The sequence below is a fragment of the Egretta garzetta genome, unplaced genomic scaffold (genome assembly GCF_000687185.1).
Source record: "Egretta garzetta isolate BGI_Z169 unplaced genomic scaffold, ASM68718v1 scaffold304, whole genome shotgun sequence".
Classification (NCBI taxonomy): domain Eukaryota; kingdom Metazoa; phylum Chordata; class Aves; order Pelecaniformes; family Ardeidae; genus Egretta; species Egretta garzetta.
Genome location: NW_009259421.1, coordinates 1,102,695 through 1,108,606, shown reverse-complemented (window position 1 = coordinate 1,108,606; position 5,912 = coordinate 1,102,695).

The window sequence follows — 5,912 nt, the reverse complement described above, 5'->3', positions numbered from 1 at the left end:
AAGGGAGACAAGACTGGACAGATGTTATTTTGGGGTGTGTAAAAAGGAATTCCTCAAACCATGTCATTTGAGTTAAGTTAAAGCTGCTTCAGAAAGCAATTATTCACTCTGCATTTTGTACTCTGCAGCCACATTCCAACAGTCACTTGTCTGTGACCCAACCTGCTGGGTTTGGCTGGGTTCAAGTTGCTCATGATAAATGTGTATGTTTGAGATTATTTATTTAAAATTCTGTGAATTTTTTCATTTTATTTTTGTAGGGACAAGAATGTTTTTAAAATGCAGTTGTTTATATAATTAAATTGAAAACATTACCTGTATGGGCTCATTTGCTTGTCACTTTCTTCAGCAACATTTAGTATGAAACAAATCTTACTTGCCACTCAAGATTAAATGGAGAATTCCAGGGAATTACAAACAGCGTTACCTTCCTCTCATATCTCAGACCCAAGATGGTAACTTAAATCATCCAGATAGATACACTTTTTTCTTTTTTCCCCCTGGTCACTGGTGAAAAGGGATTTCACTACACCATCCTTAAAGGAGCCAGCTGCTATTCACCATACTGAAGATGCCAGCAATGCTGTCTCCTGAGTACCCAGGTGCTTTGGAGGGAAAGTACAATACTGGAGTTGCACAACACCAAGTTGGTGTAATCACCCTCCCTTCACCATTATTGAGTGCTAAGACTTTCACACGCAAGAGCAGTCCATAGCTGTTCCATAGCAGGGGCAACTGCTTTGGGATACAAGCAACCACGGGACAAGGTCTTTGTGCTTGAGCACGCTTTCAGCAGTGGTAGCTTGTCCCTGTTGTCGGACAGCATACTCTGACAGCCACACCTTCATTGACCGCCTTCCCTCCACTCAAGGGTCCTACTTTATTATCTTTATCACAGTTACTAACTTTGCAAAGTGCTGCAAGCTGGAAAGATGGGCGGTGGGGCTAAGACGAGTAGTGGTGTGCTTAATAAAAACAGAGGCAGGAATTGCATGAGTTGGTGCAATGTGTTCCGCTCCTACAAAGAGCACCTCTGAGGCCATCCGGTCTCTTTCCTACATTTTCATCTCTGGTAAGAAATGAGGGGAAGCTATGAAGGAGACAACTGAGGGGATCATGCTCTTTGGACTGCCTCAGCCAACTCCTACCACCTCCACTTAGCCACTGACCAAATGTCACCTCCAGCACACTTCTGTGCTCAGTCCCCCACTATTATCCCACTGTTCACTGTCTCCAATACTTCCCCCATCCCAATATTGGCGCCCTGACCTCTCACAGTCTCTTTCTAGTGATCAACCCCATAGCCACAGTCCTTCACCCAGAGACACCTTCTTCCAATCACCCCAAATCCTCTTTGGTCCAAGGCTTATCCCAGTGACCCACAGCTCTATATTCTCAACAATCGTCCAGCCCAGGAATACGACAGTCCTCCTGCCTCTGGCCTGTAGCTCCTTTTTGTCTCCACCAGTGTGCAGTTCCTTTACATTCCTGTTGTACCCAGGCACCTAAACACCTCCAGCAACTCTCCTCAACTTAAATATCAGTCCTTATCACTTCAGTGACCATCTTCAGACCCAAAAATGCAACGTCCTGAGGACCCTTTCAAGAGCATCACTCCAGTCCCTCTCCTGGCTGCATGCAAAGGCTGTGGGTGAATGGAGGCATGTGCAGACCATGTATGAACAATGTGGGGGTTTTTTCTTTAATAACCAGTTAACTCATTTGCTCTGAAAGTTAATTAATTTCTGACATGTTTCTGGTTTGAGAGGAAGACAAGCGAGGGAGCGAGCGAAGACGAGGCTGGTCGCTTCAGTGGGAGGAGGACGGGCTCGGCCGCTGCCACCAGGATGGCAAGGCGCTGTGCAGGGAGGCATGGCAGCGAGAAGACAGCAATGAGGTCATCTGCAGAGAAGGTGTTTTGGGTGACTGCTGCCCTAATTAGGGAAGGGCCAGTCCGGATGGATTCAGCACATGATGGATGAGATAGCTTGATCGTGGAGGAGCTCCTCCTTCCCTCTGAGCAGGGGCATGTCCTGATGATACAAAAGGCAAGAATGTTCCTCAGAGGAAACCTGCCCTGCGAAATACTTGCTCTCCAGCCTGGGTTGAGGTAACTGTTTCACCCAAGACAATGCAGTAAAGGAGAGGGGCTCAGCATTTAGTCACACCCTTGGAGGGAAGTCCATCAAGGAGCACGAGAGCTCCATGCTTTGGGCAGATCACTGTACACTGTCACCTTTACCGAGAGCTTTTGCCCTATGTCATTTTCTCACTCGCCCACTGCATAAGAGGTCTTTATGGAGCCCTGCGGTCATCTGGCCAGGTTTATTTCTTCTGATACACTTGCTGGAGGTGCGCTGACTTCTATGCTGGAGTACTAAAAGCTCCCAAGGTAGCCGCTTTACCCAGATTTCAGGAGATATTTCACAAGTGACTTCTGCTTTGCAAGAAAATACCCCTTCGGCTTTTGGCATCAATCCAAAAAAGCCAACAGGTATTTGACCAAGCTGCAGGAAGGGTAGGAAGGAGAGAGAGAACCTGGGTAGAGGGGAATGGACACATCACAGTAGTTCACAGCTACTGAAATAGGTGAACAGCTCTGGAAAAGCTTATTGCAAAGATGTGCTGTTTCCTTTGGAAGACCAGAAAGGAAAAAACCTGCAAGTTGTAAGAATATATATATAGGACAGAAAGGAGCAGGCTGTAGCTATATACTCTAAATATGGAAAAGGACATGAGTGGAAAGATCCTAACCTTTTTGCTGAAAGGGATGAAAAGAGCCACACAAGGCAAAAATGCAGAAGCATCTCAAAGAAACTTCATATGGAAAAACTCTCCTTGGAAAGAGTTGAGTACCTCTCTCCCTTTAATCTAGAGTCTGAGTTTGGAAATAACTTTATACTGAGATGCAATGTGGTTGGTTTCAAGTTGTACTTTTTTCCCTCTGATAATTATTTTTTAAAATTAGTATAAAATTTCCTGTGACTCCTGTAAGTCCAGACATTTTCATTAATATTGGCAAGAGACTGATCACAAACAAAAAAACCAACCCCAACCACTACATTCTTCCTTTGCTGTTCAGGAGCAAGACAAACAAGAAAATAGATATCAAGAAAGTGAGAGGGAAAAAGATGGCACAAGAAATTCACAGATTTTCCTTTCTGGGATTTTCTTCACTGAAAATCCTGAGACCACACTGAAAATTTCAGCATTCACTTCCAGCCACACCAAAGCTTAAGAAACCAGACAGTCAGAGGTGGCCTGGGCAAGTTGGGAGCTGAACACCATCAGTAGAGAGAGGATATTAAAGCTTGTGAGATGTCACTAGTTTACCATCAGGAGAGGGCAGGGTACAAAGCACTCAAGGTTTGACTCATGCTGGTTTCTTGTCCTCAGTTCTGGGCAAGCCGAGCCATTTTTTCCAGTGGGTATTTGCCATCAGATAGAAAGCAAAGCACTGGAAACCCCAGATCCAGGGGAAGAAGACAAATAATGTTCAAAGCATCTACTTTCATACCAACCCACTGCATACCAGCTGAGGATCTAGCCCATTGCAGGGCATGTCTACAGAAAGCTGAAAATACATTGCATCTTCGAACCAACTGTAATCCTAGTATTCTTTTTTTTTTTTTTTCTGTTAATTAGTAGCTGTTACCAGAAAGGCACAGGGGAAACAGAAAGTGTCACGTAACTAGGAGCATCCTGCTTGCAAGTGTCTCGGATCTTTACTTAACACTGTAGCAAAGTAATAGTTCATGCTTCTGTTTCAGGATAAAACCAAAAATAATCACAAAAAGTAAAGGGGGATCCTGCGGGAAATGCATTCTTGCTCTGCACTTCATTTTTTCACAGTAACCAGGTGTAGCTCATTACTTCAGGCTTACACAGTAGTGGATATAGGTGTGTGCAAGCATCCTTGTTCAAACCTGCCCTGCTGACAGGTAATTTTAACACCCAATCATTTTCTGCAAAAGGACTGCATTTGTGGTAGACTTTTCTATGAGAGCACGTGAACCTTTTTAAAGACACACACACTGAAATGGGCAAAAAAGTGAAAGCAATGCCCATCACGCTTAGCACCATAGTGCAGAGGGGTGGCAGTGGGAGAAGCCTTGTTCCCCAAGTGCCACATCATCCCATCTTGCTTTCCCCTATACTATGAAGATCTACCCAAAGAAAATATTTTCATAAGCATTCGTCAAGGAAACATTGTGCAAATCATACTGGCTTTAGCATAATGCCATAATGTGTGGCTGCTAATAAGGATATTTCTGAATTTATGCTGGCAGGTCTTTAGAGATGGGAGGTGGGACCAAGACCCTGAGAAGCAACACAGCTTTGGTGTAAAAACCCAGCTCCGTGAGGCTGCAAAAGCATCAATTGTTCAGTATGATTTTAAGCCCCGACAAGCTTCAGTGAACCGTGACAAAGCAGCAAAACACGGCTAAAAGCCGTAACGCTGACTCCAGATACGTTCTCCAGCACCTTCAAAACCGGACTGAATATTTTCAGTGTCCAATAAATTGATAGAATTTCAGACAAATTTGGGATGTATTTCTGGCCCCAGAATAATAAAACAAGCTTCTTTTCTTTTTTTGCTAGGTGAAATGTTTCAGTGTTTGCCATCATAACTGACCCAGTCCTAATAGTAAACAAAAGATTTCTGAACCTGAGCAACAAAAAGAAGGTCCTTTTACAGATCAAGCAAAATATATAAAGTCACCCCAAAAGCAAGCTGGCATTACTGTATAGCAAGTAAGCTTGGATGTTTTCAATAATCCTCACTCTGTATCAGAAATGTTTTTCATTCAATTATAAAAGCTCTCCTACTCAGTAGATGGAGATGGACAAAACACTGTACTGAAGTTTCCACCAGTTTTTCCTCAATCTGAAGAAGGAAGAAGGATGCTTGCCTCATTTTGAGGAAAATTTAAGGACCATATGAACACCACCCATGAAGACTAAGTTAGCATCTTCCACAACTACAAAACAAACATCAAAACTTTGATGAGAGGTGAGACTTTGAAAAAGGACTCTGCCTCAGCAGAGCCCAGGATTTTGTTTTCTGCAACTCTTTAGCACTTCTGAAAGCATCTCTGGAGATCTTCTGTTTGATATTGAAGTCCGGAGCTCCCTCAGAGCTCTGGGAAGTGCTCTGTATCACTTAGTAAATAGGTGCCAAATGTGTAAGGCTTTTTCAGTTAAAGTACCATCTCTTTAAATAATATATAGAAAAATAAGGGTAGGCAATGGTTTATCAGTAAGCCAAGATCAATAGTGTTTTGCAGACTAATTTTTAAAAGCAACAGCAAAAATAAAATCGACCAAACCATCCATTTCTCAGGTGAAAGCTTTGTGAATAGAGAATTAAAATCCCCAAGGTTCCTCATTTTTAGGAAGATGATTTCCACTTTAAATTCACTTCCTTTGTCATACTTGCTTACAAATATTCCTCAAAATTCTCTTTAAACCTTTTATGCAAACAAGTGAACATTTACTGCCATCATAAATAGTTTCTTATTCGATACGGTCTACAATGATTTCAGCTGTCACATCAAATTTGACATTGCTGAAGTTGCACATGAGTTGAATAATGTTGTTTTGCTGCAAACATCATTTGCAAAGTTTATGTCCTTTCCTGTGAAAAAGGGGCAGCTATTTTAGTGGTACTTTCCAGTCTCCATCTTCAGTGGGATGCACTGGAATGACAGATACAAAGCCATTATCCTTCATAACTTTTTAGAGAACTAAAGAATCTTCAGGCATCATTAAACATTAAATAGCATCTTGGGACACTTAGTAGTATGAAACAATCTGAAAAAGTGTTCTGTAACTGCATTATCAGATTTAAAACTGAAGTCTGAAAAACCAGAGAGCTTATCAGTATCTCCTGACTTTGCAAAATGCACAGG